The sequence below is a fragment of the Canis aureus genome, chromosome 1 (genome assembly GCF_053574225.1).
Source record: "Canis aureus isolate CA01 chromosome 1, VMU_Caureus_v.1.0, whole genome shotgun sequence".
NCBI classification, from domain to species: Eukaryota; Metazoa; Chordata; class Mammalia; order Carnivora; family Canidae; genus Canis; species Canis aureus.
The window spans coordinates 121576388-121589147 of record NC_135611.1 but is presented as its reverse complement, the minus strand read 5'-3'; positions in this window follow the sequence as shown (position 1 = coordinate 121589147).

Below are 12760 nucleotides of genomic sequence, written 5' to 3'. Positions count from 1 at the left end.
AACCAGACCTAGAACCCAACTAGCTATTGTTCCAATGTTGCAGTTGAGACAATTGATCTTTCAAAAGGTAATTTTAGGAGCACCTGGCTGGCTCAGTGGTTGAGCATTTGCCTTTGGCTCAGGCTGGGGTCCTGGGATGAGTCCCAGATCAGGCTCTCCACAGGGAGCCTGCTTCTCCCTCTGCCTGTGTCTCTGCCTCTCTCTCTCTCTGTGTCTCTCATGAATAAACAAATAAAATCTTAAAGAAAAAAAAAGTAACTTTATTTTGTTTCCTTTTGTTTTGTTTCTCTTTAAAACCCAATAGGGTTTTAAAGGGGAGGTGGGCCGGGGGGGTTGGGGTGACTGGGTGACGGGCACTGAGGGGGGCACTTGACGGGATGAGCACTGGGTGATATGTTCTATGTTGGCAAATTGAACTCCAATTTTTAAAAAAATAAAATAAAAAATAAAAATATTTCATGTTTTCAAACTGACTTTTAACATAAAAAAATAAATAAAACCCAATAGTACTAAGTGACAGAACTAGAGTATTAATCTTACTCGATCTTATTTTAATGTCTTTTATCTACCTACCAACTGCCAGTTCACAAGACTAGATCCAATCTGTAGATGTGAGACAGAGACGGAAGTACTATCTAGTGCACTGACTTAGCTCATCCCTAAATGAATTATGGTAGCAAGATCTCTCAATTGGGGGTCAGAAAGTCTATGTTTTATTATTTACTTGGCCTAAATCCTTAAGCAATACTGGTCCTATTGCAGGATCTCATTTTTATAAATTCATTAAAAAATATACACTTAGAACTATGCATAACGATTCTCCCTGTGTTGACATTTTTTCGTTCCATGATTGCCAGAGACGTCTTCTAGAAACTCAGTAAAGGAAGAGACCTGAGGAGACTAGGTTATACAGGTATTAACTTGTGTAAGATGAATGGGACTCAGGGTCTGTCCTACCTAATGATTAAGCAAGATTTATTAACACAGAGGAGTAGGGCCGTTAGCCAGCTCTTGTTTATTTGGTTTCTAGCAGCCTTTTTCCTTCTGGTTACATCATCTTCACCCACCCCTCCCATACATTCTATTCTTCTCTTTCCATGAGGTTGTGCCATTCTCTAGCATGAAAAATGCCATATTTCATCTTCTTTGTCACAGAGATTGGTGCAGGGATGGCTACATGACCTGAGCCTACCTAATCAGATCCTTTTATTCTGGAACAATTGGGAAAGAGAAGCTTTATTTTTTACATGTGTTAAGCTGGTAAATTGACAGCCTAGTATTTTTTTTTTGTTGTTGTTTACTCCCTTCACCCATTTAGCCCACCCCACCCTCCCTTTGGCAACTACCAATCTGTTCCCGGTATCTATGAGCTTGGTTTGTTTTTTCGTTTGTTTGTTTGTTTTTATGATTCCACGTATAAGTGAGATCATATGGTATTTGTCTTTCTGTGTCTGGCGGATTTCACTTAGCATATTGCCACATTGTTGCAAATGTCAAGATTTTGTTAATTTTTTTTTTATAGCTGAATAGTATTCCATTGTGCATAGACACAGGTTGGATAGAGATACAGATATAAATAAGATCATGGCTCCATTTATTCTGTCTAGAGTTTTAGTTATAGTGTATTGTCTTATATATAGTCTATAGTCTTATATATAAATTTATCTATATTTTTCTATCCATATCTATACATGATGGATTACTATCTATAGTATACAGAATGATATCTATATCACAGCTATCTATCTACCTACATCATATCTTCTTTCTCCATCCATCAATGGACATTAGGCCTTTCCCATATCTTAGCTACTGTTAACAATGCTGCAAATAATAAGCAGATGCATATATCTTTTTAAATTTAATGTTTTCATTTTCTTCAACATCTTAATGTTCTTGACTGTCATCTTTCCTCTCATGAGGGAAGAGATTCTGAAAGGTAAAGCCAATGCAGAAAGACCTGGAGCCAACGAGATGCCAGAAGTCAACTACTTTTAGTTTTTTTTTTTTCCTCTCTCTCTCTTTGTGCTTTAAGTCTCTTTGTGCTTAAACAAGCATGAACTGAATTTCTTTCACGAGCCCAGATTAGTAGTCTAAGAGGAGCAGTACAGCAATGAGAAGAATCTGAGAATGAACCTGGTACTTTTGGGGACTAGAGAGGAGACATTGAAGCATTTATAGCAGAACCAATGAGAAATGAAGCTCTAAGGATAGATTTAGGCCAGATCTTGGATCATTTGTTTTATCAGACCAAAAATCTTTAAATTTTTCTTTAGACAAAGGAGAATGAGGAGCTATCTGAGCTGGGCTGATGGAGCAACATCTTTGTAAAGGATCCCGGTTGCTCTGGCATAGAATCTTATGTAGAGAATGAGCAGAGATCCCTACAAAGTAAGGAATGAATTAGCCACTGGTTCCTCTGGCTCTGCTGTAGCAATGCCCTCTGTGACCAAATCTTGTGCCAGGTGATGGGACAATGGCTTCTTCCCAGGTACCCTGCAAAACCCAGCATTTCTTTTTAGAACACATGGACCCCAACAATCCAGGGTCTAGTCCCATGGGGGAGGCTCACCTTACTAGCTGTGGCAACCTTGCGACAAGTCATTTAGCCTCTTTGTTTCAGTTGCCTCAACATCTCAAGGCTTCTCTTTTTGTTGTTTTGTTTTTTTCCTTTTTTTAAAAAAATAGAAAAAAATCAGTAATAATGCACACTTTATTTAGCCGACATGATCCTTTGAATACTAAATGAACTGCTGTCTGTGAAAAGACTTTGAGAATAGGGTGAATTAAGCCTGTCCGAGGTAAGTTGCTTGAAAGATGCTTAAGGCACTTCTGCTCCCATTCCCCGAGCCTTGCCACCCTGTGAACTTTGGTCTCCAAAGGCTTCATGGGAAGATGAAGTTTCTTGCTTCCAAAGAACTCTGCCCCTGCTGTGGCTCACCTTGAAGAGGAAGGTGGCTTCCTTTCACCTAAATCCAGGACTAGGCAATAGGAGATCGTAAATTGGTCATGGCTGCCCTATGAGGTGCTGAGCTCTCCATCTCAAGGAAGACTCAAGCATTTAAAGAAAAGGCCTGTAACAGGGGTTATAGACAGTTGTGTTTCCTTCTGCAGCTCAGGACCTGTCGTATTTTGGGTGGTATGGCCAGGTCTCCCCGGTCCTCGAGTCCCTGAGAACGTGTACTACCGTAAGCGAACTGTGCAATACCCGTCCACTAAATAATTCAAAGTGTGTGGCTTCGTGACAGGTTTGCTGTTGTTATTTAGTACTTTTTCGGAGTTTCAAAAGCCCAGCTCCCACCCCCACCCCCCGCCCCCTCATCACTCCCATCCCCAGCCTTCTGGTTCCCAAAATTTAAACACATTGTCCTGCATAAGGGATAATGAAGAAATCGACGAGAAAAGATCCGTGCCACTTGCTAATCAGTTTAATAATGGAGGATATCTGCACCGCATTATAGGGAGACAAATTAAAAGGGCAAAGAGAGCTCCCAGAAATCATCTGTTCGTGTTAACAAAGTGAATATTAATGAAAAACAAAATTGAGTTCCTCTTGTGTCTGATTTTCATCAAATTGTACAGGTATTAAAAAATAGCTATAGAAATCCTATCCATTAGTACTTAATTCAAAATAACTTTGGCCTCTGCTCTATTCCTGACTATTACCTCTCTCCTGGGCAGGGAAGCCAGTCACCTTGCTGGGCCCACCGTGCCAGGAGAATCGATAATGGAGCTAATTCAGTTCTCTTTATGGACCGAATATCTAGACAGTGGAAATAGCCATAAATTAATGATACCTATGGATGTGAGGAGGAGCAAGAGGGGCACCTGAGAGTGTTTGGCTTTCTTCCTCTGGTAGCCAGGTTCAAGTTGGCCCGGTGACCAGTGGCTGTGTTCTGTAGATCTCGAGCGCCTTCCAGAGAACAGCAGGGCAACAGGGTGCATTGCCCGGGAGAGGAGTCATGTCCAGCTGCTCAGTGCGCATCCCCTGGGCACCTCTCCAGCTTAGCTGTGCCGTGAGCGGCTCATCGGGGGAGCCGTGCAGGATGAGAGAGGTGTGAGGTGCCCGGATGCTCCCAGATGTGGACAGACAGGTTCTGGGGGCCTCTCCTTAGCTCGGGGGAGGCTAGTATGAACGCTCTGCTTTGGGAGTGAAAGGAAAGCTAATGGCCGATAGCATTATTAGATTATGAGCATGGGGTTGAGATTTATGGGGCAGGGCCCAGAGGGGACAAGAGCTTCTAGTTAGGAGGAACCAAGGGCCTGCTCTGTGCAGGCCCCCTAGCAAACTCCAAGATGCATTTGGTCTCTAGGGAGACAGGGAGGCTGCTGAGAGAAGGAAGAGATAACATGGGCTCAGGTAAGGTTCCTGGGAAGACACGAAGACAAACACGTCCGGATCCCCCACATGTGCTGAGGGCCGGCCCTTTAATCCACAAGGGACCTTTATAATCCAGATGTCCTCAAGTGTCACCAGGCTTTGGGTAAACATGAAGGCTGCTAATGTCGCATTGAGAATGCTCATGTGTCGTTGTGCCCAACCCAACCTCCAGATTTCAACCGCCCGCAGATTTTCCCACCTCCTTCCAAGTGTCTCTGGCTCCCCCAGGGGCTGCCTCGCTTGTGCTCACACGCAGTCCATGTGTGCTTGGCCTGGTCCCTCCCCCATCTCACCTTTGTTGGGTCCAGCCATGTCCATCGGACACGTGTCCTCTTGAGCCAGCTTCAATCAGGTGTCACATCGGACGTGGCCAGGACCCGGGGAGGAGTGGCTTCGGCTCCTGGGGTGTGAGGGTCAGGATACCAGGGGATGGCTCCCATGCTGGAGCCCGGCCCTGTGATGCTCCTTGCTGCCCCCGCCCTTGACTTGAGGGACCATCATCAACCAATGTTACTTCGTCTGAGAAGAGGGGTCCCTAGAGCCCCCAGGACTGTAGGCTGTGAGCATCACGCTGTGGTGTGTGCAGAAGTAGCAGAGGCTCCTGACCATGGGACTCAGCTTGAGTCCCCCGGGGCCGGGCTGGGACCAGACCCCGTTCTTGGTCCCTCTCACCTGCTCCAAATGCCTGGGCCACATGGATTGGCGACCCTAGGCCCCTCGCTCTCTGCAGACCAGTTTCCTGGCCGCCCCACGGCCCCTGTGTTTTGCCTGTCGTATAGGCCTTACGGGTTCAGGCTGCACGGGGCGTGAGCCTCCACTTGCATTAACTTCTCCCTCAGCTCCCCCCAACATGCAGACTCTGCCCTGCAGTCGCGAGGAACAGCCTGAGAATGCTTTCGGCTGCAAGGAGCGCAACCCAACAAAGGATGCGGAGACACAGGGAGCTCGTTTAGTCACCCAGCAGTTATCCTAGATGCAGATGCTTCCGTGTGTCGGGGGTGCCATGTGCCCTGGTTTCTGCCCCGGTCTCCTGAGTGGGCTGGTGTCCGTTCTCGGGCTGACCGCCTCGTGTTTGCAAGATGGCCTGCGGAAGCCTGAGGTGCCAAACTTTGTAAAGAGGGCAGGAAGGAAGAAAGGAAAAGAAGGAAAGAGAGAAAAGAAAAGCGAGAGAAGGCCAGTGTTTATTGCAGTGTTTGCATTCGTCTGGGGAAAGCTGGCAGGCGGGCACGTCTCCCCTGGCTGAGGTTGCTGGGGGCGGCCCAGATGGTGGCTGCACTTGCGCAGGCCGCCTGGCTGTGGCAGGCTCAGGCTCCAGGACAACCCATGGCAGGGGGGTGGGCGGGGAGAGCTCGAGAGAGGGAGGGACGGATGATAGTGGCCGCCCCACACTGCCCCCCGCGCACGTCAAACCCTGTCACTCTGCAGAGTAGGGGACGGGGACGAGGTTGGCCTCAGGGCAGGTGGGGTGGGATGCCCCTGGGTTGTACAGGTTTGGGGGGATGGGGTACAGATGACCCGAGCTGGGCCCAGCCCATCCCCCCGAGTCTGCCCGGCCTGGGGCCTTTGTCTTTCTGCAAACATCTGCTGAGGGGGGCCGAGAGTCCAGCTCTCTGTGCTCGGACTTCTCTCCAGCCCCACATCTTGCATTCAGGCCCTGCTCCGTGGGCGGCTCGCTGGCAGTCGCTACCCTCCGGGTGACCAGTGCAAAATACACGGGGACCTTTGCAAACCCTTAGAAGACATGCTATTTTTCTCTGCCTGGGTAATTGTTGAGAAGGGAGCCAGAGAAGATGTTCTAATTAATTAGAGCAGGTGTTTGAGGATGCCACTCGGTGCCGGACTCAGGCCCGGAATCCAAATTTCCCACTTATCTGCCTCCACCGCCGCGACCCCGAGGCACCCCTCTCCTTCCCTGCATTCCTATTTGTGTGTAAACTGCAGCCTGTGACCGGAGCCTTATTAGCTGGTCAAAATTTTACTTTTAAATGGACCATTAACCTACTGGGAAGCAGGGAGCGCACTGATAATGTAATACCTCGGGATCCTGTCGGGCCGCGGAGAGAACCGGGTCAGGGAGCACATCTAGTCCTCTCCATTATCCCGCAGGTGGCCGGGGCACGTTCTCACCCACGGGACTTCGCGGCCCGCGCGGCTGGTTTTTATTTTGCTCCTGGATTCCAGCTACGCCGTTGGCTTGGACAAGTCCCTTTCCCACCTCAGGGTCCCCATCCACAGGGTGGAACCGGCTGGTTCCATTATCCCCTGGATCATCGGGGTGGGGGGGGCGGGTGCAGGCTGAAGCCAGAGGAGCCCGGACCCCACTCGGCTCCCCGGGAGCTGGTGAGCTGGGCACCTTCCCCGGTTTGCCTCTGGCTGTTCCCGTTCTCGGGTGGTGGGACGGACACGGGAGTAGGGGTCCCAGGTCTGCGATAAGGGGCCCTCTCCACCTTGTGTGTCTTCTCAGCAGAACTCCTGCTTGGCTGGAATTCCATCCACTCTTGGCAAGGCATAACTTCCTGTCTCCAAGGGAGAGGGGCTTATAAAAAGGCATAAAAATGAGGCTTCTAAAGACATCCTGGACGTCAACTAGATGTTGCAAAATTACATTTTGATGAGTTCAGTGTAAATGAACCAGAAACATATGGATTCAATTTCCCTTGGAATCCACATGGGTTTAAAAACCAAGGGGGCGGGGGAGTATGCATTTGGGGAAGAGCATTTTAGGTCTCACCATACTCCCCGCATTTGTAAACAGCAGTTTGAGGCTTGTGATGATTGTGTCCTGGGCCGGGTTCCTTCCTAATAATAGAACGTACAGGGTGTCTCGCGGCAGCCTCACTAATGTGTCCGGAGAAAAACACCCGAGCTCGGCTCCCCTCCGGCCCCGTTCTGTGGCCCCAGGAAACTCCACGGTGGCCTCCCGGACCCCCCGCTCCGGGTTGCATGCGACAGGGCCCCCCCGTCTCGTCCTGCGGTGGAGATGAGGTGCTGCGGGGGCCCGGTCAGGCTCGTGGAGCCGGGGCCTGTCAAGTGCGGGGTCCGCACCGAGGACCTTGCAGCGGCCCCCCCCCCCCTTCCTTGCCAGGTCCACGGCGTCGCCCCCGTGAGCACACGGGCTTGGAAGTTCGCAGGTGTTACGTTCCGGGTTCCCCGATCTCAGGAGGGACCTGGGCTGGCCCCGGGATCCGGGGTTTCTGAACGGATGTCCAGGGACGTCTGCGGCGGGGAGGAGGCTTTCCCATTTCCTAATTTCAGGGAAAGCTGGCAGAGGCATCTGTTCATCTGGATCCACTACCAGGCGCTTCTACGGAGGCTGGCAGAGGCTCTGGGGAAGGGGCTTCTGCTTTGTGCCCGGGGAGCCCTTGGGGATTCCCGCGGCTTCTCAGGTGAGTCCTTGGGAGAAGGACTGGAGAAGCCGAGGGGTCGGCGCACCGAGTGGCCCCCGACCCTCTGTTCCATTGATGTCTTAAGCCTTCGGGTAACATTTTGATTCTAGAGCATTTCTGTAGTTGAAGTCTGAAAACCCCAGATCCTAGGGATTTGGAGCCTCCCCCCCCCGCCCTGCTTGGGTCCAGGCCCCTGACGCTGGCCCTTAGGTCTTACCTCCTCTCTGTGTCCTGGGGCTCTGTGGCCCCCGTGGGCCTGCGGGGACACGTGGATGACTCTTCCGAGCTCGGCCCCATCACCACAGCGAGGGAGGAGACAAAACAGGGGCTCCCGGGGGGCTCAGCGGTGGAGCATCTGCCTGGGGCCCTGAGCGTGACCCCGGGGTCCCGGGATCGAGTCCCGCATTGGGCTCCCTGCAGGGTCCTGCTTCTCCCTCGGCCTGTGTCTCTGCCTGTCTCTCTGCATCTCAGGAATAAATAAATAAAGTCTTAGAAGAAGAAGACGACAAAACCCACCGCCAGCAGTCACCTGGGGGAGGACGATGAGCGTGGGCGCGTGGGCAGCAGCGACCTGGAGCTAACGGGTGCTGGCTGGACTGAGGGCGGGTGGCAGGGGCCTCGGCGGCCGGGCCGGTGGCGGGGAGCTGCTGAATGATGTCCCCGGGCCTCAGCGCACACCGGCGACCCTCGGGGGGACAGAGCCGTCCTGGCGCTCGGCCGGCGGAGGGAGACCCGCAGCCTGCAGAGCTGAGCCCCCTAGGAGGGGGCCGGGGGCAGAGCGCGGCGGGGCGGAGAGGGCCCGGGGAGCCATCTGATTGCGATTAGGCCGCGCGACTTTCTTTATTGGCAAACAGTCTGTCAGCAGCTTCTCGTTGCAGAGCGGCCCAGATGGGCCTACAAAGCGCTCCGTGTCCTTCCCACCCGCACCCAGCCCCCGGCTTGTCCCGTGGCCCTGGACGCCCGAGGCTGGGGCAGGAGGAGGGGCCGCGGGCCAGGGGTGGGGACGCCCCAGGGGGGAATCTGGGGGACATGGGGGGCTGGGCCCACCGATCCCCAACAGGAGTGGCCTCTACCCATGGGGGTCTCCAGCTCCCCACGCTCCTAGGGCCGCGTCCCCCCACCACATCCACGTTGCCCACGGGAGGGAACACGCTCCAGGGAATTTGAGAAAACGCGGAGGCTGTTGGCCTGGGCTCCTGCCTGGCTCCGCGGGCTCGGCCTTGGCGATCGAGGGTGCTCCCCGGTTCTGGTCGTGGGGCCGGCAGGTGACAAGCACCACGCCTGAAGGTACGTGTCCTGTCTGGGGACAGCTGGAGGCGGCGTCACGTGGGCGGCTGTGGGTCCTTGCTTGCCTTCCCGCAGACTCCTCGCCTTCAGGACGCAGGACCCCGATGTCCTTCGGGGGATCCGGCTCTCGTGCCCTCTGCTTATGTGACCCCGCAGCCCCCTCTTGGCTGGGGCCATTCTCGTTGCCTCTCTGAGCTCCTGGGGCCGCCCCCGCCCGCCCTGGGCCGGCCGCGTGTGCCCGTCTCTCCCGCGTGGAGGTGGCTCCGCGAAGGACGAGGGCAGAAGCGCCGCATTTCTTTTTCACTCTTGCTTTTCCTTCCACCACCTTTGTGCTTCCTCCAGTTCTGGAGACGAAGGGGAGCGAACCCCCCGGCCCGCCGATGCCTGCGAAGGGCTCTATCCTCTTCCAGGTTATTCTGAGGATCCTGGGCGGAAAGGGTGCGCGTGCCAGTCACCGACCTCCTGCATTTCGGGTATTTGGGGGCCTCAGAGATACCCTCGCCGTGTGCCTCTGGTTTAGAGGGGGAAACCGAGGCCAGGAGTCTCGCGTGGAAGGAGGACTTTTCCGCGGGCTGTCCTGGCTGCAGGCAGCGTCCACCCTCCGGGTCTCGCCAGATCCTGCCTCTGTGTCCAAGAGGCGTCCGGGGGAGACCTCGGGCTGGGTCACGTCATCACTCGGCCCCTCGACGATCTGAGTCACTCTGGGAGCCCAGGCCCAGCTGGCAGGGGGTCGGTGACTGCAGGAGCAGGAGGAGGACGCGCTCCTGGCCCAAGAAGGGCTGCTGGGTGAGGGGTCCCCACCCTGAAAGGAGAGGTCAGCGGGGGCAGCCGTCTTCCCCTGGGCTTCCTATGTCTGGCGGACGCTGGTTGTCCGGGGGCAGCCGCGTGGAGCCCGAGGAGAAGCTGCCGCGGAGTCCGACCGGGCGCCTGGTGACATGGACCAGACCGACTCCGGGGGAGCACGACTCCAGCTCCAGGGGCCTCACCGCCTCTGGCCTTGTCACCGCTCGTGGTTCTGACACTCCTGTGTCCCAGCCGGTCAGGGTTGGGGGGCCCCCGAGGTGGGGTCTGTGCTGGCTCCCGTGCACGGGTCCGTGGAGCTGGGGTCGTGAGCATCCGTCTGCCTTCACGCACAGAGCGACGGGCGTGGTCCATCCCCTCCCCCAGCCCCCTCCCCCTCCGTCCCTGCCCTCTCTGTCCCCTCCCCCTCCATCCCCCTCTCTGTCCCTTCCCCCTCCACCCCCTACCCCTCTGTCCCCCCTCCGTCCCCTCCCTCTCTGTTCCCTCCCCCTCTATCCCTGCCCTCTCCATCCCCTCCCCCTCCATCCCCATCCTCTCTGTCCCCCCTCTGTCCCCTCCCCTTCATCCCCTCCCTCTCCATCACCTCCCCCTCTGTCCCCCCTCCATCCTCCCTCCATCCCCTCCCTCTCCGTCCCCTCCCCCTCCGCCCTCTCCCTCTCTGTCCCCTCCCCCTCCATCCCTGCCCTCTCCATCCCCTCCTCCTCCATCCCCTCCCTCTCCGTCCCCTCCCCCTCCGTCCCCTCCCTCTCACTCTGCTGCCCGCCTCCCCCCAGAGTCGTAGCCCTTAGAGCCAGAGGGGGACCCGGCCTTCATCTCGTCCGACTGCTGATGCCACGGGTGGGGTGACTGGGGCTCAGGGGGACAGCGTGGCCAGCTGGCCTGGCGTGTGCCCGCCGCGTGGCCCAGGATGGGACGTGAGGCGCTCTCATCTTGCGAAGCTCTCTGAAGCCCAGCTCGGTGTCCGTGTGTCCAGCTTCGCCCTCGGCCCGGCTGTCCCTTTCCTCTGACCAGCTCCATCCAGAGCCACATGGGGCAGCTCTAATGGGGCCGCGGGGCCCCGGAGGACACGGGGCTGAGGACACCAGGCCGGGACGCTGCAGGAAGGGAGGTGACAGTGCCAAGGCCCAGCTCCGCGGAGCGGGCTCAGGGGGCTCCTCGCCGTCCCTGCTTCCCACCGACTCGGAGAGACAGCGGTTGGTGGAGGGTTCGTGTGGGTTCCTTTACTCTTAGGAACAGGCTCGTATTTTCGATCTGTCCCCCCTGGAGTTTCTGCTCCTTTGGGTTCAGCACAAGACCGAGGATCGTGCCCAGAGCGAGGGGATCAGAAGTCAGGGCTGCAACCTGGGCTCCCGCTCAAGGGATGAGCGCCCAGGGCCCGTGGTGCGACCGGAGCTCGGCCTCGACGGCAGGATTTGTCGTCGGCAGCCTCCTCCCGCGTCCACTGGCCCGGGTGCCCGTCGTCCCTGTGGTCCTCAGCTCGGGTCAGGGACCGCGTGCGGCGCGACTCCCATGGCCAGGTCGGGCCCACTCCGGGCGCCCACTCATGTGCCGAGACAAGAAGGGCACGTGCACGTGCCACGGTGTGCGGGGCCTGCCGCGGGCATCAGGAGGCCCCACGGAACACACGGCCTCCCGGCCTGCCGCCAAGCCTCCCCGGCATCCCTGCGTGCTGCTGCCAGCTCCTGGGGTGCCCTCCCCTGCCCTCCCCTGCGCCCCGCTCAGCTGACGGGCGGGGATTCATCTCATCCAACGTGGACAGGCACACATCGCGTGGGTCTCCACTGGCCTCCCCGGACCGGAGGGCGAACGCCCTGCCTCGGCACCCACCCCACCTGAAGGGACCCCTTTCCCAGACACGGAAGTGCCCTCCTTCCCGCCAACGGCCAGCCCTGCCCACCCCGTGCCCTTGACCCCACGCCCCACACCCTCAGGGTCCTCACTTCATCAGTTGACGCTTCTCACCTTGTGCTGCTGACATCTTCTTCCACCTGCAAACACCTTCACCTTCTAACCCACCTCAATCCCGTTTCCAGCCCCAACACCTTCAAAGTCACTGTGTCAGGGTCACCAGGGACCTCGGTGAGGTTGCCCGATCCAGCGGGGGTTTCCCCTGTGTCGTCTCCCCAAAAGGCTCAGCAGCTTCCCGCCCGAAGACAGACACACAGACACACTCTCCCTTCAGCTCCGTGACCCCACGCTCTTGGGACTCTGCTCCTGTCTCGCTGGCTGTTCCTTCTTAGCCCTGTTGGCTCAATCCTCCTGCCCTCCCTGACCCTCCGGTGTTGAGTCTCGAGCTTAATCCCCCCACATCTTCCCTTCTCCACCCACGTGCCTTCGCAGGTAACCCCACCTAGTTCACGCAGTGAACCTAACGATTGCTCCCCAACGTGGACCTTCCGTCCAGACCTCACAAACTAGACTTCTCACGTCTTACGTCAGCTGCCCCACAGTCCTATCGAGACGACGAGACCCAGAACTGAAATCTTAACCCAACCCCGTGTGACAGGCGCCCCTAGGATATGGCCCGAGGGCCCCCACGCCGTCGGTGATTAGTCCTGGGCCCGCGAAGGCAGTGGGCCGGGCGTGTCACGTGGCACCACCGACCTTCAGGAAAGGAGGGTTTGCAGGTGGGACTCCCTGACTCACGCGAGCCCTGTGAAGCAGAGATTGCTCTCCAGTTGGTGGCAGAAGAGGAGTTCAGAATGCTTCCGCCCGGAGTAGATTCTCTGTTGGTGGCTTCGAGGTGGAAGGGGCCATGGAGCATGGGCCTGCGAGCTTTGGGGGGCCGGCGGGGAGGTCCCGCTGCAAGCAGCAATCAAACCGGGCCATCGGTCCTGCACCTACAGGAAGCTGGACCCGTCAGCGCGCAAGAGGGCCTCCCCTCCAGACGACAGCCATGGCCTGA